Raw genomic sequence first — 23,356 nt, 5'->3', positions numbered from 1 at the left:
AAGCCAATGGCCTTCCGTGCTTTAGTATCCACAAAGACATGCATGACGGGCACAACAAAGAGCTTACCTGGCTGGTGGACGCTCCGCTGCGCACTCTGCATAGCCCGGGGGTCCGGTGGTGTTCTGCTCTCCACATTTACCGCCAAGACCTTGCTGGACGCCGCGTGGGGACTACAGCCCCCAGAAGCCCTAGCGGCACTTCCTGTTTGAGAGCCCCTGCGCGCCCGGAGGCGCTTAAAGCTGCGAGGCTCCCTCGGTGGAGCGGGGGCACAACAAAGAGCTTACCTGGCTGGTGGACGCTCCGCTGCGCACTCTGCATAGCCCGGGGGTCCGGTGGTGTTCTGCTCTCCACATTTACCGCCAAGACCTTGCTGGACGCCGCGTGGGGACTACAGCCCCCAGAAGCCCTAGCGGCACTTCCTGTTTGAGAGCCCCTGCGCGCCCGGAGGCGCTTAAAGCTGCGAGGCTCCCTCGGTGGAGCGGGGGCACAACAAAGAGCTTACCTGGCTGGTGGACGCTCCGCTGCGCACTCTGCATAGCCCGGGGGTCCGGTGGTGTTCTGCTCTCCACATTTACCGCCAAGACCTTGCTGGACGCCGCGTGGGGACTACAGCCCCCAGAAGCCCTAGCGGCACTTCCTGTTTGAGAGCCCCTGCGCGCCCGGAGGCGCTTAAAGCTGCGAGGCTCCCTCGGTGGAGCGGGGGCACAACAAAGAGCTTACCTGGCTGGTGGACGCTCCGCTGCGCACTCTGCATAGCCCGGGGGTCCGGTGGTGTTCTGCTCTCCACATTTACCGCCAAGACCTTGCTGGACGCCGCGTGGGGACTACAGCCCCCAGAAGCCCTAGCGGCACTTCCTGTTTGAGAGCCCCTGCGCGCCCGGAGGCGCTTAAAGCTGCGAGGCTCCCTCCGCGTCGCGGACGCGCGCGGGCGGCGCCGGGCTAAGGCCTGAGGAGACTGGACTGGGCCAGGGACGCTGGTTCTGCGAGGATAAGTGGCACAAAGCTGCGGGGGTGATATAGAGATACCTGCTAACTGCAGCCAATGTTTTGTTATTGTTAATTATTTTAAAAATTCAAGTGAAAGAGTAACGGATTGCACGTTATTTCTATTCAGCTAGTTTCAGACGGGGGGTGGTACGATTTATAATATACAATATGTCTAGATCTAAACCCTCTATGGGGCCACGTACAATGGATAATTACTTGGTCCAAAAGGTCAGTAAAATTAACTCAGAAAGACGACAATCGCTGGGGAAAAGTAGTACTCCGCATCTAGAGAGTCGTCTAGGAGGTCTATCAACACCTAGTACGGAGGGTGCGAATAATCACTCCGACACTAGTACCTGGGAAGTGGCAGAGTCAACAGAGAGGGGACACTCCGAGAACATACAAACCATCCCCAATGAGTCTATAATAGATGACGGCCCTGACATGGTGGAGCAATGTATATCTTCCCCAAAGGGACGGGTAGTCAGAAAATGTAGAAAACTCCCGATTAAAAAGGGGACACTGCGTAAAAGGCAGAAACCGGCTGACTCACCAGATACGGAAAGTTCGGTCCAGAGGGAAATTTATGAGGGGATGACTGAGGATAGTACTACTATTAACATTGAGAAGATTATCGGTATCAAGATTAGGGATATCATAAACCCATTGGTCTCAAAAATAGAGGAGTTAACAAAGGAAGTAGGGAGATTGGGTGGTTTGCTAAATAGGGTCTTAGACAAACAAAGAGACGTGTCTGTTGCTACTACTGCTACAACTGTTGTAACTGACACCACTAACAATCAAGATAAGATCCAAGCACAGGGAGGCACTGCTAAGGAAGGCACAGGGAATAAAGGGAATGATAGTGCTATTCTGATAACGACCCAAATGAGCACGCCTTCAATTAGCAATACTCTGCCTGTTAAGAATAACATAAATGAGTGGAAGGAAAAGAACGCTAAGGGCGCTGTAAATCTCCCACCTGAGTGTGCCCCTTATGTGGTGGTACTTACTAATGTGCCACCGCTAGATGACAGGGGTTTTCAAGAAAGCCATGATTCCCTAAAAAATAAATGCCTGTCATGGCTAAATAGACAATGTGGTTTCCCATTGAATTTCTCAGATAATATTCTGACAGTAAGGAGAGCCAACTGGATTGGGAGCGATAGGAAAAGATTAAAGGGGGACTGTGTAATTATTAATTTTAAATACCCACAGCATGTTACTACAGTCCTACTGAGAGCGGCATCTCTCCCACTCTCAGATGGCAATGTATGCGCCCGAGCACTAGGATACTTTTATAATCACCTTAATGATAATTGGAGGGACAATACTAGAAGCAATACTAGAAGTACTTATCCACTCACTTGTAAACCCCATAATGATATTCCTACACAGAACAGATTTCTTGCACTTAGTACCTTGGACTCTAATGATTGACGCACAAAAGAGACGGGGATATGTGCAAGCTGGAAAGAAGGACCCAATTTGGAGAACTGTAGAGAGGAATGTCGATCTGTAATTTCTGTAGTAACAACCTTGGTTCCTGGATTTGTGTCTAAACTGAATGAGGCGGAGATCACACAAGAGGGTAGTACGAATACAGGTGAAACGGGCCAAACCTATGAGGAAAGCATAACGGAGGGAAACGCTCGAGGTCCTACTGGTGGGATTATTATCAGAACAGGTATATGCTCCAGGCTGGTGTGCTGGAATGTAGCTGGTCTGAAATCCAAAAGCAGAGACCCGGGTTGGAACTCCTTTATTAATAGGTACGATATCCTATGTTTTCAGGAAACCTGGTGCAAAGATAATATTGATTTTGAGGGGTTTGTTTCATATAACCTACCAGCATATGGAGAGGGACCGGGAAGAGCTAAGGGGGGTTTACTCACCCTTGTATCGGTCCATCGACAGATGATGGTTATAAAGTATGTGCCGGTAGGTGATCTAATACAGATGGTTTGGATCCGAGAAGGCAAAAGCCGTAATATCCTTCTGATCAATTATTATAACAATATTTTTGATAGCACCAGGGGAAGAATCGTAACTGAATTGGCCAATGCAATTGAGAATCTAAGTTTGAACTCTAATGAGGTATTTGATATTATCTGGTGTGGGGATTTCAATGTCTCATTATGTGAATTACTATCCACAAAAGCGTGTGGGGTCACAAATAATGCTGGTTGGGAGGCCCCACACTTTATGCATGATATGTATGGGGAAAACTTGAATGCATTAATGGGGTGCCTTGACCTGGAAATTTTGGATTGCTGCAGGGATAGTAATGGTTCACCCATCCCTACATTCAGGAATTGGCGTGCCAACTCTGTAATCGATCATGTGTTGGTATCCTCCACTATTGCTGACTGTTTTGCCCCATTGGAAATGGAAACAATGGGCACTAGTGACCATAATTGTATTATTGTGCCCATGTCCTTGTGGGAAGGGAATGATAGAGAGACAGGATCTACGATTGGAAACATTGAGGCACACCGGGTTAATGGGGTAAGGTTGAGGTGGATAGGTGCAAAAGCATCAGAACTAAGGGAATCTATCATTACAAAGAATTTAGCAGACATGGTTTTTATTTTAGAGAATAGATTAGATCATGAGCGGGTCTTATCTAGTTTTAAAGAAATCAACAATGCCATTAACGCTAAGTTTACAAGCAGTGGTAGGGGTAGTAAAAAACCTGGTTTGGTCTGGTTTGACAAAACCTGCTCTACTGCCCTGACTGATCTTAAACAGGCCCTTGCAATTAGACCTAGAGATAAAAAACTAGTAACTACTCTGAGGCTAGAATATAAAAGTGCTATTAAAGCAAGGAAGAAGGTTCTACAGCTTCAGGCCTGGGATTCTCTTAACCAGGCGGCAGAACTTTCTAATTCCGTATTATTTTGGGCAACAGTCAACTCCCCATTCCTTAAGGAAACAAATATGCCTGAGTTAACATCAAATGTTTCCTGTGAAGGTTGGATTACCCACTTCTCAAATATTTTTGACTCAGATAAAAACACTAATGTCGGGACAGATAGCTGGCCGATTATACCACTGGAGATCAGTGTGGAAGAAGTGGAAATGGGGATTAGGGCAAGTAAAGGTGGGAAGGCCCAAGGCCCAGACGGGGTCCCTAGTGATGTATATAAGGATGCCCCAGATGTATGGGGCCCTTTGTTGGCTGTTGTTTTTAATGCCGCGGTTTGTATAACCCTCCGTTAACATGGGAGGAGTCTATAATTGTACCAATATATAAGAAAGGTTCCAGGTCAGATGCAAAAAATTATAGACCAGTTTCATTACTGGATGCCTCGGTAAAAATTATGAGTAGGATTATGCTAGTTAGGCTCGAAGAATGGGTAGAACAGGACTGTATTCTGTCAGACAGCCAATATGGCTTTAGGAAAGGCAGGGGTACACTCGATCAATGCATTAATCTAGAACTATTGATCGGGAAATATAGCGAAGCCAAATCTGGCCATATTTATATGTGCTTTGCAGATTTAAGTAGCGCTTTCGACATGGTTGACCACTCTATTCTGTGGTCAACCTTGTTGGAATTAGGGGCGCCAAAGGGCATAATCTATTTTCTCGCCAGGATGTATGAGAGATTAAAAACATGTGTACGTTTTGGTAAGAAGGGCGAATGTACCCGGAACTTTAGCGTTAAACGAGGTATAAGGCAGGGTTGTGTTTTAGCACCACTTTTATTTATCTTATTTATAAATAACATCGATGCAATTTTAAAAGAAGTACCTGCGGATGCTCCTATGATTAACGGTGTCCCAGTACCAGTGTTACTATATGCTGACGACGCTGTATTGTTATCAAGAACCCCGATAGGGTTACAACGACTAATGGATAGTTTTGCTTCTTTTATTAATGATAAAAAACTTGTTATCAACAAAAGCAAAACTTATACAATGATATGTGGCCCAAAGAAACGTAAACATACAGCGAAAGGGTTTTTTATTGATAAAGAAAAAGTACAGCAGGTGGACAAATTCTGTTATTTAGGCATAACTTTTGCTGAAGATAAAAAGTGGAAACATGAATTTAATAATATACGCAATAAAATGGCTAGAAATGCACATGGAATTTTTAGATTTGCCCAGAAAATTGGGGATCGTAGGACCAGAGATATGACAAAAATTTATCAGGCAAGATGTGCTTCGATTGCATTATATGGGGCAGGAATTTGGGGTTACAGTGATGTATGTGAATTGCAACTGGAACAGAATTCTTTCCTTAAAAAAGTTTTGTGTTTACCCACTTCGGCCTCTAATGCATTATGTCACCAAGAATTAAATATGAACTATCTATCCGATCTTTTGTCACTTAGACCTTTGATGGTCTGGCGGTCTATTTGGTTGAATGAAGAAAAATCTTTTAGTAGGGTTATTATCCAGGATTGTATGCGATTAGATAACGCTTTAGCAATACCCTGGATTAAATACATTATTATGTGTTTTTCGGACATTTTTAACCTGAATATTGTAACTGATCCGAACGCTGTCCTATTAATCCCTAAGATCGAGTTAAAAAGGGTCTTTCTTGCCTTTGTCGAGAGGAAAAGAACTGTTATTGCTGGTACTCTGTCCACTGTAATGTTTTATAACAGATATTTGTCCATGGATGGATTCCCTGTCTATTTAACTCTTGTCACCAGGCCGACACATAAATTTGTGCTGACCAGATTGAGATTTGGAACAGTGCATCATCTGGTGGCACAACCTGTAATGAGGAAATACCCTGTAGGTCCTTGTAGTTGTGACGGGATTTCCAAGCAGAGCACAATGCACTTTATATTATTCTGCAAGCTCTACTCTAACTTTCGTATTATTCTGCTAAAACCCATGTTTGTTAAATATGGTACACGTACGGTCGAGCAAGCTATGAAACTGATTTTTAATTTACAATCGGCTGATATTTGTTTTTATACTGCTACCTTTTTAAACAAATGCATCAATGTTAGGAAAAGCATGTGTTTTTAGATGTGGTTGTCATTTTTAAGGTGTAAATTATTGGTTTTTATTAATTATTAATACTGTTTAACGATGTGTAATCATGTCTGCTATAAGCTGTTCATATTTTGTAATTGTGATTATGTATGCTTTTATGGACATTAATTTGTACCGAATAAAGCTGAATTGAATTGAATTGACATGCATGACTCTTTGCTTCTGTAAATCTATCGGTATTTATAGTAGAAATCAGTTGACTTTTTATTTTTGTTGGCATCCAAAGTTTCAGACAGAGGGGAGGAAGAAAGCTCAGAAAAAGTGAGTGAAGGAAAATACAATGGGTTTAATAAAAAAAAACAATGAAGGGAGGATCTACACATTGGGGTACCTGAACAAGCGGTGAAAATCTTGTGTGGTGATCGCAGGTGAGAATACCTGCATATCTGTGGCCCTGGTATGATATGATCAGGGAAGAGACAGATATAAAGGACAGTGGGTGCTGGCAGCATGTGGCTCTAGGGAATGAAACAACAACTGCGACCATCCATCAGAAATGCAAAAGCAGTAGAATGCAGTAACAAACAAGGGGTACTAGAATATACAGATTAGGTGGGGAAAGAAAGAAGATATGGAAGAGCACTAAATATTTTCCACACATGCAAATACTTCACAAAGAATCTCTGCCTCAGCTGCAATCTGTTTCGTTGGCATGGTTTGAAAAAGGATTGAATGGTGGTGCCTTTTTTTTTTAATGACCCAGGAAAGGAGATGTATGCATTAATATTGGCAGACAGACTGCGTTTTTACCATGAATAGCCTGTTTAATTGGCAATACTGCATACAGCAGGGTTCGAAAATTACAAACATTGGCCCAGGGGCCACAAAGTCCGGTCTGTGGTGTGACCGACGGCCGCACTGATGCCAGCAGGGTGGCGAAAGGGGGCCTGGGTAGGCCAGGGATTGTGTGAGGAGGTCTAAACAAAAGTTTAATAAACAGGCAAGCATTTATTTGCAGGTTAATAAATGCTTGCACGTTTATTTAACATTTTTTCCTAAGTATGAGTGTTCTGCAACAGAACAGCAGCTCGGCTGCTGTTCACCTTGAGGGCCTCATGTAAGGGTCCAGAGGGCTGCAAGCGGCCCCGGGCCGTACTTTGAGTCCAATGGTAATGTGGGCCCTATTTTAACCAACAATCTTATAAGTTCATCTCTTGTCTCATCTACTAGATTTCTGGTTTCTTATTACAAACAGCTTTGAAAGAATATTTCTAGTTTAAAATCTTGCTCAAAGCAGGGTTAGAAAATGATTTATTATGGCAAATCTCCATGTTATATTTGCAGCTTTATAGGTTGTTCTCACACACATACTTAGTAGAAGATTTTAGGTCTGGCTTAGAGTTGGGTGGATGGGTACTGCATCACAAAATTGGCAGCTTTCCCATCTGTCTTATTATGAGTACATTATATCCAAATTAACTTTTAAAACAGCAAACGGTATGGCTGTAACTTTTGTGATGGAGTACTCTGTTACTTTTGTGATGGAATGCCTGTCTGCCAAACCCTAAATCAGTCCTTTACAGTATACATTTTGATAGAGGAAAATGGAAGCTTACTTTCCAACTCTCAGATCTTGAGTTCATTCCTTGTCTTGTACTAGATGTGTGTTGTAATTACCAGAGGCTGCGATCAATTCCAGCATTTCACTCATCACCTCTTTTTCATTCCGCACAAAGTCCTAAGTTGAGAAGGGTATGCCCAGATGTGGGTCTGTGCTCACTGTACCATAGAAACCAAGCTACACATTACTGATGAGTCTAAAATAGGTTGAAATTGGTCCAGGGTTGATTGTATTCTCCTCTGAAAGGGATATAGTCTGGCAGTTCAGGCTGACCTATTGGAGCCGGACCATCGCTGAAGTAGGACCAACGCTGCTTTGCATAAGGCTGGTCTCTGTTTAAAGTGACGTAGTAAGCAAAAAAAGGATGGAGAGGAATGTGCCCCCTAGTAATTACGAGTGTCAGAGATTCAATCATTCCACATTTCATCAGTTTGTTCTCTTCCTAGGTTTTTGTGCCTTCCCTACAAAAAGCTTTAGCTGTCTGTCACAGACAGCACTGTAAACAATGCTTTATCACATTCCTGGAATTTAAATTGGGTCTGCATGATTGGATGGCTTATTTTTTTAATTCACATTTCTGCTCTTGATTTGATGGTTCTCCTCGCTAATATTACTGTTTCCGGTCCCTGAAGGATTTTGGCTTCATCCTGTAGATGGGAATGCATGTCCTTCTCATTCTTTCTCCTCAACCTCAGCGCCCCAGCCAACCTCAATAACTACCCTCTGCATATTGCCTTCACATTGCTCTCTCTGGCCCTATCTACTGCCCCATCTACCTACCTCCCAGCTTATATTGCTGACACTGAGCATTGCTACTGCCAGGTAGCTCTCTGTCCCCTTTCCCTGCCTCTCTCTCCCTTCACCTCTAGTGCTAACCCCGTACTCCAGACCTGCCGTTCCCAGTATTGGATTTGCGATTGTTTGTTGAATTACAGCGCAAGCTTTAGGATAGTTAATAATGCAGGCATCCATTACGGAATAATATTTTGTATAATTCCAAGATGGCGGTCACGTTGCATCTAGGTGCAATGTGATGGATATCTTCGAAGTAACAAAATATTATTTGAAGATGCTCAACTGCTGTTAGCTGTGCCAAAAATCATACAAGCACTGGACTCGCGAGTACTAGTAGCAAACATGCACAGGCAAAGCAGGACTGATTGGTTTTCTAAATGCTTGTTCTCTAGTAAATGTACTCCTTGTCCAAAATGCAGCAGATATTCAAACTTAAATTCACATGGAGATCAATGAAAAAGTTTCTTGTGTTCTGATTAGGGTGTCCTTTAATTTTGTGTTTGAATGAAGCCTGGGCAAAGCACTGCGCTACGCTTGCGTAGTTTGCGAAGTTTGCGCTACTTTGCACTACGCGAATTGCATGTAGCACAGTGCAAACATGCGTAGCGTAGCGTTGCGTAGTGCAGCGGTCATTTTTTGCTTGCTCACGGTCCTCAACATCATCAAGTTGTCGACCGCGAGCAAGCAAAATGGCATCCCGGCGAGACTTTTTCCTTGTTCGCGATCGGCAACATCAAGTTCCCGATCGCAAGCGTGGAAAATAAACATCCCGGCGAGATTCTCAATGCGGGGAGGTCAGGTTTCTCATTGTGAGTGGATGCGTATGCTCGCGACCGCTCGCGATGAGAAACTACCAGTCCGCGTTGAGAAAGCTGCCGCTCGAGTAAAAATCTACTCGAGCGGCAGAAAGCTACAGCTCGCACTGTGCAAGATGCCGTTTTCAATGATTGCACAGTGCCGGATGCTTGTCCTCACTGTGCAATCATTGAAAACGGCATCTTGCACAGTGCGAACAGGATACTACGCAGTTCGCAAAGTGCTATGCGTAGTTCGCGCAGTACGAAGTGCACTTTGCGTAGCTTCGCGTAGTGCTACTTCGCGAACTACGCCCAGGGTTAGTTTGAATACGTTTACAACTTTAGAAATGTAAACATTTATTTTTAAAACAATGTATTTTTAGATTTGTGTGTGAAACAACTGTTTATGTTTTTAGGAGGTGAGATGTCAGATAGGATTTATAGAATAACAAACGCCATGTCTTGTTCTAATCAGAGAACACATTCATCTACTGGCTGTAAAAAGAGCGGATCACCAAAAATGGCTTCCTGTAGGAATTCTTCTAAAAGGTAAACATACATGCTTTTCTATAACTCTAATCACACTTGCAAATGTTTGTTTAACCTCTCAACTCTGGGTTTGGAAAATAACTCGTCAAACCTTTGCATCTTGAAGTGTGGGGTTCAGAAAGTTTAAAAAATGATACATTGTAACGAACATTGGTTTGGCCTCTCGGACAGAATTTCCCCTCTGAGAGATGTAGCCATACAGCATTAAGAAAGTTATTCATTTCTTAAAGGTATGTAGTTTCAAAGGGGATCACCACGTATGCATGAATGTAGGGTTCAGATCAGCAAATACACTTGAGAAACAGACAGCAAAAGAGTGACATGGGTGCGAATACATATCATGTCCCAGATTTACTAAGAGTTCAAACAATGCAGAATACAGAGGCGTAGCTAGAGCTTGTGGCGCCCGGGGCTATCCCTCAGGTTGCCGCCCCGGGGGGGGGGGGGGGTGGAGGGGTGCTGAGGAAAAAGGACGGTGAGCACTTGAAAGAGGTCCGAGAGACACGTAGTCTCGTCGCTAATGGGTACCTTGATCATGCAAGTTACATGCACATACATGACACGGTCCAAGGCTACACAGTTGAATACAAAGGTGACCGGCAGTACAAAGGAGAACACCCAGACTGCATGCTCTTTCTGGGGACTCAGAAAAACCGCATGTGGCATCCATCAGAGAGCTGCGTGAACGATCACCTGGTAATCAGCACAATGGAAACATGCACATACATGACACTGTTCGGGGATCTATCATCTACAGCTGACATTAAATGACCAAGCATCATGGTCCCCCATTAAAGCAGTGGGGACGTGCACCAACGTGGTGTGCTCTGACTTGAGGTACAATAATGCAATGACAAACTCAGAACAGCATGAACTACTGAGGGGAGGTGGGGGCGGGGTGGTACACATATAGCCTGGCCTTAGAACAGAGTCACACCAGTCTCATCAGTCAGACCCACACCATTGCAGCCAGAGAGTTTCTGCCAAACTCCTAGTGCCTACTGCTTGGTGCCGATCTAAGTTGGAGTGTGCAACAGCTAAGTTCAATTCAAGTCAAGGGAGATTTCTAAGATCTGACTATCTTGTCACCAACCTAGCACCTGCCTGCATTAATTGAGAGCCGCACTGCTGGCCCACCACAGCAGCAAGCCACTAAAGCCACTATAGCACCAACAAAGTCCGACCCTGCAGGGTTACAGCATCACCATCCACCAAAGCATCCAGGCCTATCAACAGTGCCAGCTTCTTAACTGATGTGTTCTCATTCCTTGAGAATCCCAGGCACGCCAACTTGCCTTACCAGCACCGCCTCATTGCTACAGGACCTCAGCAGTATGGCCTTACCACAGAAGGGCCTTATCAGTGTTGAGGTACGCATGATCTTACTCCACTAATGCCTTATCAGTGCTTTCGGATTCCAGGTAGTATTAGCTTTCCCCAACAATGCATTATCAATGCCACAATAAATGCTTTGCTACTAAAATCTCCACACTGTTGCTTCCCCAAAATGATTTTACACTCATGACAGGGACATGTCTTATAAATAAAAGGATGTTTGTGGGATCACCGATCCATATCATAGTAAATCTCGAAAATGCCTTAATGGTAAAGAAAACTAGAAAATAGCATACTGGGACCCATGTTCATGGATGCTTGTATCCTTTCAGGCGCCAACCATCATGTGTGGTATTGAGGGGCAAAACTGACATTTGCATAATTTTCAACACGCTTGCCGGATGGACTTACCTGTCTGCTCCTCTCTTTTCTTTCCCGTCTTCAGACGTTCCAAACAAACAACTGTGGAGATACCTGTGATGCACTGTAGAAGTTCCTCTCGGGTTGGCTGTGGTCCTACACTGGGCCCTGGGATGGACCCACAAGCAACCACAACAAACGCGGTACGTCGGGGCGGCAATAATCACAGAGAAATTCAAAGCCTGCTGTACCAATACAGACCCTTGCGCGCCTCCGTTCAATTGCCTGCACCCTACGAAGGGGAGGGCTCGTTGGCTGGATCTCCGAGCTGAGAGAGCTCATTGGCTGATTGGAGTCTTTCCCCTCTGACCTCGCTCCGGTCGCGCACCACAACACCACGACTATGCTAGGTGGTGATGCGTGCGCTGCAGGAAGCAGTTGCAAAAAGGGGCGCTTGCACTTTAAACGGGGCGACGCGCGCGGCACTGGTGGCCCGTTGCGGTGGCCTTTATAATTTATTTGGGGACACTGACACTACTGTAATGACTGACAGTGGTGTCAGTGAGTATCCCCAAATAAAGGATAAAGACCGCTGCAACAGGCCACCAGTGCCGCGCGGCCGCTGCCCCCAAAATAGTGCCACCTGGGGCAGACCACCCCCTAGCTACCCCAGTGGTAGCATCAGCACAAGCTTTTCCCATCACAGGACAGTACAAATAAAGCAACTGCAGTGCAAGCTTCACTGCCTCACACAACAGGGAAAGGATGGCAGTTGCAAAGCAAGCTTCCCTCTTTCACAGAAGGCAGAAAGTGCAGTCTTCCATTTCCTGCAGAACAGATCGAGCAGGGCAGAGTTGTACAAGCTTTGATCGCCCACAGAACATGTACATTTAAGGTGTGAGTGGTATGTAGCTTAAAGAAAGATCTCTAGAACGAGTGCCATACCTGCCAACTCACACGGTGCCACCGTTTGACACACGATATTGGCTAGCATCACACTGTCTCCCGGTGAGGAGCCTATATCACACGTTGGCTGGGAAAACTAGCTGAAAACCACTGTAAATAGTGGTTTTCAGCTCGTTTTTGGAGGCTTTGAACTGCCGACATCAATTAAGGAGTGTGAAAACACCCCAGGCCATCAGCATCAATGTCAACAACCTTTTTTTGGGGTGGATGGGGGCTTGGGTGCAGGGTGGGTTAAAAATTGCCTTGTAGGTATTTCTCGCCAGGAGCCCCCTTCAAGGCCCTGCCCCCTATTCACACAGTGAGATTGGTCTGCAAGTTGGCAGGTATGGAGTGCTTAACTCACTCAGAGGAGTATAGGAGGATGTGAGTGAATGTGCGAGTTCTCACGCCATTCTCATTTAGGTGCTCCACGTCAGCATTCTGAAAATCCTGCTGCCATCACTCAGAGACCCAGTGTTTGTTTTAATTCCTTTGTTTTCCATTTATTGAGAAATTGCAGTAACCTGGCAGGGCAGCGTTATTTGCAGCAGCCTCACCACGACACAGCCTAAGTATGACGGACACTCAGGTGCCAACCTCTTCAAAAAGGTTTTGAATTGTGCACATCAGGCTCTGTGTAGTCCCATCCTAGGCGCTGCACCTGTACAAAGTGTTGAGGCCGGCTAGTGGTCGTATGTGTAATAATGATGTATGGCTCTCGTTGTCGCTGTGCCAAGGATGCTGCCCAGAGTGCCACAGGAGGAGGTGGGAGTGGGGAGTGCAGGATTTCCCTTGAGAAAGAAAGGGCTGAATCAGCCTCGTAGTCAGTGTGTCATGGGGCCTGGGGCAAGAAAGGGAATGACCCCCTTCCCAAGCTGTTTGAATGAAAAAATACAGGAATAACCATGATGCAGAGGGCTCCTCGTGTCTCTGGGCCCCAGGCACTACCGGAAGCTACGCCCCTTGGCTCAATGAGCACGAAAAGGGCATTTTCGAAGAGAGCCACTCTGGCGCGATGGATTTAAAGGTGTCCAAAATGTGTTCAGGATGGTTGGATCCTTGCCCGTCTTTCTCGAAGATCCCATAAGACAAGTTTAGCCACAGTACTCTAAAATAAAATATTTGCATAGCCAGTGGTCATCTGACATGCATCCTGCTCTCCTGGGTCTATGTTGGACACCCTGATAGAGTAAGAAGGGACAAAACGTGGGAGGACCTGCAACATGATGTGTAATGGGCGCCCAAAGAGGCCCACTTCAAACACGGACCACCGCAGGCGCTATCGGCCAGGATCGTGTGCATGTCCTGCGGTGCCCCAACCCACCCCACCCATCAGGATGCAGAGCCGCAGCAGAAAGGCTCCTGAAATCAAACACAGAAATTGAAAATAAAACGGTGTATGCCAAATATGAACACGCCCCCATGTTTCCATGACACGATGCGGGCAGAGCACATCTCCCTTAACACCCTTGACACCAATCCATGCCGTCACGTGTCAGCACGAGAGCACCGCCCTTCACTTTAGGGGGTGTCAGAACACATCCATCTTGCTCTACGGCCTCTACCTACACCCAGGGCATGCAGCAGTACAGAACACATCTCCCTTGTCCCCCCTAACCCGCATTGCCTGGCTTGTCCACCTCACCCTACTGTACGGCAGTGCCACAACACGCCCCCCTACATTTCCCTTCACTATAGTGCCTGCAGTTCCAATACACATCCTTCCTTGCTCCCCCTTGACGCCAAATCACGCAGTGCCAAATATATCCGATCCCCTCTATGACAGTGCGTGCAGTGCCAGGACAGGCCGCTGACTTTCTGCCATCGCCCCAAACACGACGTGACAAAGAAAACACAGTGCCTTTGTTTCCATCCCCCGGCGCCTGCTTTGCAGAACAGCTCTTGTTCTCACTTCCAGATCTCACCTCTTATTTTCCCTCTACTGCGGTGAAAGCAGTGCAAGATCACAGGCCCCTGCTTTGCCTTCGGCAGATGTATCCGGTTCTCTGTCTCCTACCTTGCCCGCCTTCACTCTGGTGCAGTGTGAGGCCTATCCCCCTTAGTCACACTTCTCGCGCGCGCGCGCGCAACGCCAGGACGCACTTCTTTTTACTTCCGCGGCCGCCATCCAATAGACCAATACAGATACTACTATAGTAGAGCCAGCCACCAGTGCCGCACGGCTGCGGCCACCCCCAAAATAGTGCCGCCTGGGGCGGACCGCCCCCACCGCACCCCCCTAGCTACGCGGCTGGCAGAATAGCAAGCAAAGTTGCCGCACTCAGTTTAATGAATTGAAGAGAGCAGAACCGTGCCATAATTTGAAGAAATGGTGAAGTTCTGGTCTCTCCATGTGCTGGCGCACTTTGTACAGCCATGCACCAATGTACGCACCCTTGCTCCAGGCGCATAATTTTGGCGTAAATGTCTACAAGTCTTTGTATATATGGGTTTGTTTCAAAATCCATGGGTGGACTCGTCAGAAGGACCATGCCTCACGAATGGAACGACCCCCTGATGCAAAGTAACACAGTTGTGTTGTGTTACAAACCAACGCAAATCGTCCATTTGCAGTGGTTTATTAATCCCAAACAGGATTTTGCATCTGGTCCGTGTTACAAAAGTAACACAAACCTGACAAGAAACCTTTCTAAATGTGGGCCATTTTAAGGGGTTATAGGTATAGGTTATGACAGATCGTTGCATGGGTTAGCTTACAAGGAGCACAGCAATTAGCTAATGCTGTTTATTAAATGGGGGCCTATGGGCATCTTTTACCAAGCATGAGGTCTGTGCCTGAAATGCAGGAAAACAGAATCTGGATGTGGCAGTGCTTAATTTATGAAATAATGAGTGCTAGTGTCCAAAGCTGTTCTCAGAAGCCCACAACCAGTGCCAATAAATGCCGGCATGCTGAAAACCAAAGCTGGGTAGTCTTTAATTCACCTCAGGCCCTTTTCATGTACTACCAGACAGTGGCTGCCCCTTTATTTCACACTTGAGGGTCCCTGCTTTCTCCTTTTCTGATAGATTTTCTTTATTTCTCTTACTCTTTTTCCCTGTTGTTTCTTTTTCCCTATCTTGCTCTCTGTCAACATCAGATGAGTAAAAATAAGTGCCTGTCCCCAAAAATGACCGCCAGCGGGCCCCACCAGCAAAGACCGGCTCAAATGAATCCCTGGGATGTGGAAAAGCAAGTGAAAGTAATGAGAGTATGTTTGGACTTTCCACGTGTCACTGGGTGAACTGTGTATTGTCTTGTGCCAGTTACAATAGTACCTAAGAAGAAGGACATATATAAGAAATCAAGAATATGACTAACTCAAAAACACACTTGATCAGTGTGACTGGATAGAAGGTGTTTGCGTGTTAGATTGAGCGTGCCTGTGAAAGAGAAAAAGGGAGAAGTGAAATGAGCCTCAGTCTTGTTTCCTGGGTCAATAAAACAAAGCATGATGTAGTGCCAGAATGTGGAGAGGGTAAAAGGATTTATGGTGAGGACACAAGGGGGTGCCATATTTGGCTGGACATCCTGTTCTTCACAACGGTCATCCCAACAATATTGGTCTCTGTAGTATCTCGAGTATTTGCACTGTGCTTATACATGCCCTTCAATACTTTTACTTACTTAATACCTTGGAAATATAAATAATGCATTTTAACACAGGAAGTAAGTTATACCCTAGAGTCATGGAATGATTTCAACTGCTGCAGAGATGCCAAAAATAATCCTAGTCAGTGCCAAGTTTGTCAACTTCATTAAAAGTCCCTAATTCCAGGTCGCCCCAGGCAAACAAGTGATTTGGCTTATGTATGACACATTTTAAAACAAGGATCAGTGTTGCATGCCAACATGCAGCAATAGCGCATGGGCTTGCTTTTACATATCTCCTTATTGACATTCATTGCCTCCTGGCACAGAGAAGACACACCTACTTAATCAATTGGAAACACTAGACCTTAGTGTAAAATGAAAAGGTTCATACATTCTTTTTTCACTAGTTTTTACAACTCCAGCAGCCAACATTAAAAACACTGTAGTTCCCAAGATTCACTAGTAATACACTAGTTTAAAACCAACCAATCACATTCCATCGCTATGTATGCAACCCTGTTTTTTGAGCCCATCTCTCGTTTTGTTCATGAATCCTTAGCCACCTCTGTCAACCCCATAGTCATTCCTGTTTGTACTCCGTACCTTTTGCAAAATAAAATGAACCATTGAGCTCTAGTACTGATCGCCTTTATAGAAATGCAAGAATTTTCCCCACATTAATCTGGACATAATCATATATATTATTTAGTGTCTAAATATTCAACCTTACTTAATCAATGAGACGTCAAGGGGTAGCGTCATCTACTAAGTATATGTGTTCTTTCATACATGTGCCGGGTGAGATAATTTCACTTAAGTGTCCTTAATAGAATAAAAAATGTCCTTCATGTTAGCTAGGAACTATTTTATTTGATATCAGAGTTAAGGATTACATTAGTGAAAAGCTTGCTCTCCACCGCTGAAGCCGTATCTCCCACTGGTGTGAAGTAGAAATGTGTAACGGTTGAGGCAGGTGACCAATCCGCTGCCTTTATAATATTCTACAAGTGGGCACCCAATGTAAAGTTTTTTTAGGCCATAACTCCCCTGAGTGAGACTCAAATCTTGACATACTGATCCCTGCTTCCTACATGACCCACTTTACCCATCTCGCTATGGTAGGAGATAAGACAGCCACAAAAAGCTTCCTAGTGGCCATTAATAGTTGGGTCACCCCAAGGGGCCAGAACTCCTCCCTCATCATCTCATATGACTTGATTTAATTCAACACATATAACTTTGGAAAACTCTTGAACTCTGGATAAAGTATCACACTGGTATTACATTTTGTATGTTTTGAGATGGAAAACGTAACCCCATGAGGAGTAAATATCCCTTCTGACGAATCCAGTGCCTTCACATCAGAAACTCTCTTACATGAAATCAAGGAAAGAAGCATGGCAAACATACCGGCTAACTCCTTCTTGAGACAGGATTCCATTCTGTTGGCTAGACAGGAACAAATTCAAGACTAGGATTATGTCCCACTGGCCCAAATACTTGGGTTCTGGGGGAGCTGTTAGCTGACACCCCTCAAAATCTACACACCATCAGGTGCTTCCCAATCGATACTTCGCACACAGGGGCATGGCTTTCTTGAATGGCATACCTAAAAGCATTCACTGACATGTAAGCTCTTCCCCTAGATGCCAAGGCTGACTAAAAAATTAGAACATGCTCTAGGAGACCCCATGGAATTGAGATCCTGTTGCACACACCAATGGGTTCATCTTTCACAAGCCGACTCGTATATCTTGATACTGCTGTCGTCCAAGGCATACCTGATGAGACCTTCAGCCTATGCCAAAAGTCCTGGGATTGTCAGTGTTCTCTATAACTCTCCATGCCATTGGCTGGAGAGGTCCCTCCAACACAAGGTGGTGACAAGATCCTTGTGAATCCATTACAATGTTCTGATGGTGGGAGAGAAAGATTGGTAAATCCCATGAAACTGTCATTAGAACTTGCGACCACACATGCACCTCCAAATTGGCATGCTTGGGCCTTTTTCACTTTCTGTCTCCTTACCTGAGCCACCACACTTGCTATCATGGCAAATGACTGGAATACATAGTTGTCCTTCATCTACCACAGTTGATTATCTGGTGGGGCCACTTCTGGATCTGGTCCCCAGCTGTAATATTACAGTAGTTGATGTTTCAGCAGGGAGGGTAACAGATCTTTCATACATAGTCCCAATCTATTAATGCATGCCTGAACACTTCTGGGTGCTAAGCACATGCACTAGATTCCTGGAAGTGTCTTGACTGCCAATACGTTGTAGCATTCTACCACTCTTGGAGATATTCTGCCATTTCTTTAACTTGACTCATCAGGAAGGAATGACAGAAATTTGTGACCTGCTCTGTGAGCATCATTAAGTGGCTTCTCCCCAAGTAGTGTATGTAGAAAACCACAGAGATGTTGTCCCTCTTAAACAACACGTATTGCGAGTTCATTTCATGACCATTTGACTTTGGTAACAACTCTCTGCACCTGATCTCCTATCCTGAGCTACTGGTGTCTGACTTTAGTATGATGTCTTGAGTTGGTCCGAAGATAGCTCTGCTATTCTCGGCCTCCATGTGCTATGTCCACCATTGTATTCCTTCACTGGCTTTGAGTGTGAAGATCACTTTCTCCAAGTATGTCAGACCTCTTCTCAAATGTGACACTTTCATCTGCTGTAATGGTACAATAATGGAGTAACTCTAGAAATATCACTTGGATGAATAACGCCAATAGTCTGGCATAGCAAAACTGTGGTCCTCAGGAAGTAATGTCTATGCTCCTTCTTGATATTTGTGATCTTTGACTGAGGAAGTCTTAGAGTCGCCTGCCCTGGGTCTGTTAGATCTGACAGCTTTCCCCAAACATTTTGCCTTCTCCCCTTCTAATTGCTGAATTTCCTTTTTGATGGCTATAGGACTCAGTGTTAAGCAGTGCTAAAGAGACACTTTCAATATACTTATAAGTCCCTAGTAAAGTGGTAATTCATGTACCCACGGGATGGAGATTAAATGCTACTAGTGGGCCTGCAGCACTCATTGTTCCACTCATGTAGGTAGCCCTTTTAAGCATGCCACAGGCCTGCCATTGCAGCCTGTATGCAGTTTTAAACTGCCAATTTGACCTGGCAAAATTAGACCTGGCAAACCAAACCTTTTACCAGTCCTAAACCTACCTTTTTAATACACATCAGTCGTCCCTAAGATAGGGCCTAACCATCCCATTGGGTAGTTTGTATAGTCTTTAAAGGGCAGGACATGGGCTTTTAAGTTTTACCTGTCCTGATTGCGATAAATTCTCAAATGCGTTTTTCATTACTGTGAAGTCTACTTCTACCATAGGATAACATTTGGTTATCTATTACATTTTTTATAAGTGCTAATGTTTGATTGGGAACAGGTAGAAATGTCATGCTTGGTTTTAAAAGAATTGTAATTTAAAATCTTGTGTAATGTCACAATTCTGAAAATACCACTTTTAGAAAGTTTGACATTTTCATGTCCTTAAACTTTAGTGCCTGCAGACTGTCCTGGGTCACATGACAGTTAATATTTGGCAGTTGGCCGTTGTGAATTCTTCCCAGACAGTGTGAAAAAGGGGGACTGCCTTCCAGTATAGGTGGGGTGGAGCTGTTTGCTGTCCCATTTACATTTTAAGGGGCTGCCTCTGGCACGCACACAAATTAACTTGACATAATTCTTTTGTTACCCCAGACCACTTGGAGCCTAGGCAGGGGATGGAATGAAATTTCCAGAACCAGATGGGGGGACAGCCTAAACGTTTCTCCCACTTCAAAGACTGACACCAGGTGTAAATATTGGACTCTCAGACCAACTCTACAGTACACCTGTGGAGGGCCCCAAGAAGGACTGCCTCATACTTCAGAGGACTGCCCCACTGCTTGAGGCCTGCTTTGTACCTCAGCGGATGGCCCTGCTGCTACCAGATGACTGCCCTGCTGCTTAAAGCCTGCCTTGTACCCTCAAGGGACTGCTCAGCTCGTTGAGGCATGCCTTGCCTACTTGTGGCCTGCCTTGCTGCTTGGGCTAGTTGGCTGTCCACCTGTGTGAGCTACAGGGATATAACAAGTTCCAGAGACCTTGAACCCTGCACCTGAAATCTGCCTGTAGTGAGTCCTGACCCACCCAAGTAGTAAAGTGGCCTGAGAACCAACAGAAGACTGGGACCTACCTGCTTGCTGATCCGCCCAAGTTGCATCGTTGGTCGGCCTACAATCTACTCTGCAGCAGCAAATCCTGTTCAGCTGGTCCTCTCAGAAGGGTTATCGGGCCTAGTGGAACCCTGTCCTCCACAGCCTGCTGCTTGGTCCCGCTGGAGAAGGAAAATGTTGATCAAAAAGTCTCTGGGATGGACCACTGTAGGTTTCATGGCCCATTTGTCTTCCAAGGCAAACACCTCCTCGTCTATTAAGTCTGAGTGTTAGTCAGAGAATGTAATCTAATTCAGCAAGTCGTAAACCTCTATCTGACAACCATGGAACGTCTGGAGAATCCAAGCATTGTCGGTATGTTGCCATTACTGTACATACATGGCAAATCTTCCCCCTGGAAAGAAGGTATAAGACTTACCTGACTATCCATTTGACGGATTGATAGTTCCTCTGCTGGAGATTCATCCTCTGTGGGTTCTTCTAGCTCCCCAGAAAAGAACTAATTGGTCATGAGTCTGCCACTGAAGGCCTTGGTTGGAAAAGCAGTGGAAAGAGTGTCCTCTTCCTTTCCCAGACCCTGAATAGGCATTGCTCATGAAAATAACAACTCTCTGAGCCCACCAAGACAGGACCTCTGGGAAATCAGAGTTCCTGAAGCCTCCTCTGCCCCATCCAAAATCTTTGTGTTTGACCTTGGCTTTCGCATGAGTCTAACCTTCTGGCCTATAGGGTTCATCAACTCCAACAGTTAAGATCAGTCTTTCTCTCTTAGGGAGGAGTTTGTTCAAGTTGGGCATCTGCCCATGTCAATAACGTCTTCCCGAAGGCTCCAGGGCACAGGACACTGCTTTATGAATGGAGGCATCTACAACCTTCAGTGGATTTCATCCCAGGGGAGGAACCCTTCCTCCTCCTGAAAGGAGACATGTTGACTTCTCTGCATGGAGCCTAAGAACTAAGATAAAAAATGCCTCAACAAGCTGCCCAGTATCATGACACCAGGAGGACACACAACAAGAAGGGACACTGCAACCAGAGTACAGCAGTTTACCAATAGTAGTTGGCCTGAGCTGGGTTCCTACACAGGGATCCTATGTAGGTCTAGTACAGACCCCTTCAGGGGTTTCACAATGCAGGCTTATATAACTTATGGAGGGTAAATACCAAACAGAGCCTCTGGAGCATAAAACACACAAAGCCCAATGACACTCCACAAGCCCCACTCACCACCTGGTAAAGAACTACACATGGCTGTCACTTAGAGCACAGCGGCTTACAATGTGGAGCTTTATGGTACTGAGAACAAGAGCTCACCGGCTACCTCTTGTGGTCGGCAGAGCACACTATCATCAGCAGGTGGCCAAATAAAGTCACACCCACAGGGGAAGGAAAGCCGCTTGTTTGCACCTGCCAAAAGTACAACAATCCAATAAAAAAATCTCATTCGCCAATCAGCAATACAGAAATAGGGAGACCCAGAAGGGGAGGCCTACTTATCTTTTGTGAGAGCAGTGAAGAAAGATGAAGAGCGCTGCAGCTGTCCGTGCAGGTACGTGTGGTGGGACAGGGGGATGTCGACAGATGACAGAATAGGATTTATTTCTTTATTTAATTTTCTCTATTCCATCATCTGTTGACTTCCCCCGATCCCACCCACCCACACCCGCCCGCCTCACCACGTTTACCTGCATGGACCGTCGCTGGAAGGGTGAAAGAAACAGGATTATGTGAATAGCTATGGACTGTGATTTCTGATTTTTAAACTACTGTGTTCCTAGTGGCTGTTGGGAAATATGGTGTTGTTAATGTTGACTGCTGGAGTTAATAAAGTGAAAAAAGAAGGGATAACCTGCGTCTATTTTCCTTAAATAGAATTCTGATGTCACTAAACTACTAACTGTGTACTTTCATCTCTGATCAGTGTTTTAGCTCATTTTCTTCTGAGTAATCAATAACAGATGATCTTACAGCAAACAGAGCACTACATTATTCATAAACATATCTCCATTCTTTTCAACAACGTCATAGAGTAACCTGATGATTTGCCTGGTCCTTATTGCAACAGTGTGTTCCTCAATACCACAGCTTTGCGCTTTGCTGCGGGTTCAACTCTACTGACACAGCTGGTGTTGTAGAAAGTCTGGTGCTTCTTCTGGCATAAGCCTGAGAGGTGCCCTGGGTAGCACTCTAAATTATGAGCAACCACATTAGTTATTTGATAGAACACATTTTCAGGACAGGTGAATAAACACAGCTCCTGTCCTAGTACCCACCATGGTTGTAACACCAAGCCTTTTTTCTCATCTCATCTAACACACATTCAAAAACCAGTCATCACTAGCCCAACATTCTAGGATGGTAACAGTGTCTCTTTGGTCTGGGGGCACTAGAATATTCCCCATCTGAAAGCATACAAAACACACAAACACACTCAGAATACAGGTACCGTACCCTGGTTAAATGCACTCTCAAAGAGTATTCACTTACATGCTAAGCTACAACAATTTCGATTTACCACTACCGGCATAAGGGAGAGTAAAATAGGCACAACCACTTACTTACTATTCCCCATTAATAGTTAAAAATGCAATATGAGGTGGCAAAACAATGCACAAGTGGTATCTACAAGGTAGAGTTTTAGTATATAACTTGCCTTGATGCATAAATGAGACCACAAGCAGGAACTGGCGTGCATTCATTCACCCACAGGGCCCTACATTCAGTCACTGTGGCACCCTCTCTAGTTATTTATTTATGAAATCTTTTTATTGATCGGTTTCAGATCTGCATATAAAAACAAGCAGGGCAAAACAGGCAGCGATAAAATTAAACAAGCATTTGCAATGCAAATTGGTCTCGCATTTGTGAGAGTTAGAGGTATTGGCTTTGTAAATGACAATGGGGCATATGTATCAAACGATTTTGTAATCGCAAACGCTGCGATTCGCAAAAAACCAGCATTTGCGAATACAAAATCGCAAAATGAGATGTATGAGCCATTTTCGCATCGCATTATTAAGGAATCGCTAGTTTTGCGATTCCTTAATTTTGCGTAAGCATTTAAGGAATCGCAAATTGCGATTCCTTAAATGCTATGTAACACGCACCCGAGTTGTGCGATTTCTCCTTAAGAAATCGCAAATTACCACCAACTTTGAAAAATGCACTTTTTGGCATTTTCAAAGTGCCATGTGGCGCACATACATGCCCTTAGGGCATGTATGTGCGCC

The 23,356-nt window shown here is 45.0% G+C and overlaps 1 long non-coding RNA gene across 1 annotated transcript in view; it reads left to right on the top strand.

The window, feature by feature from the left end:
• LOC146855409 (uncharacterized) overlaps positions 1-9,687 on the top strand; it is a 126,771-nt gene extending 117,084 nt beyond the window's left edge. Inside the window, exon 3 of the long non-coding RNA XR_014980833.1 lies at positions 9,579-9,687. This is a non-coding gene — a long non-coding RNA (uncharacterized LOC146855409). The remainder of the gene's footprint in view (positions 1-9,578) is intronic.
• The last annotated feature ends 13,669 nt before the right edge of the window (positions 9,688-23,356 follow it).

This window comes from Triturus cristatus, chromosome 4_1 (genome assembly GCF_964204655.1).
Source record: "Triturus cristatus chromosome 4_1, aTriCri1.1, whole genome shotgun sequence".
NCBI classification, from domain to species: Eukaryota; Metazoa; Chordata; class Amphibia; order Caudata; family Salamandridae; genus Triturus; species Triturus cristatus.
The sequence above is the reverse complement of the archived record's forward strand: the minus strand, read 5'-3'. Positions and strand labels throughout refer to the sequence as shown.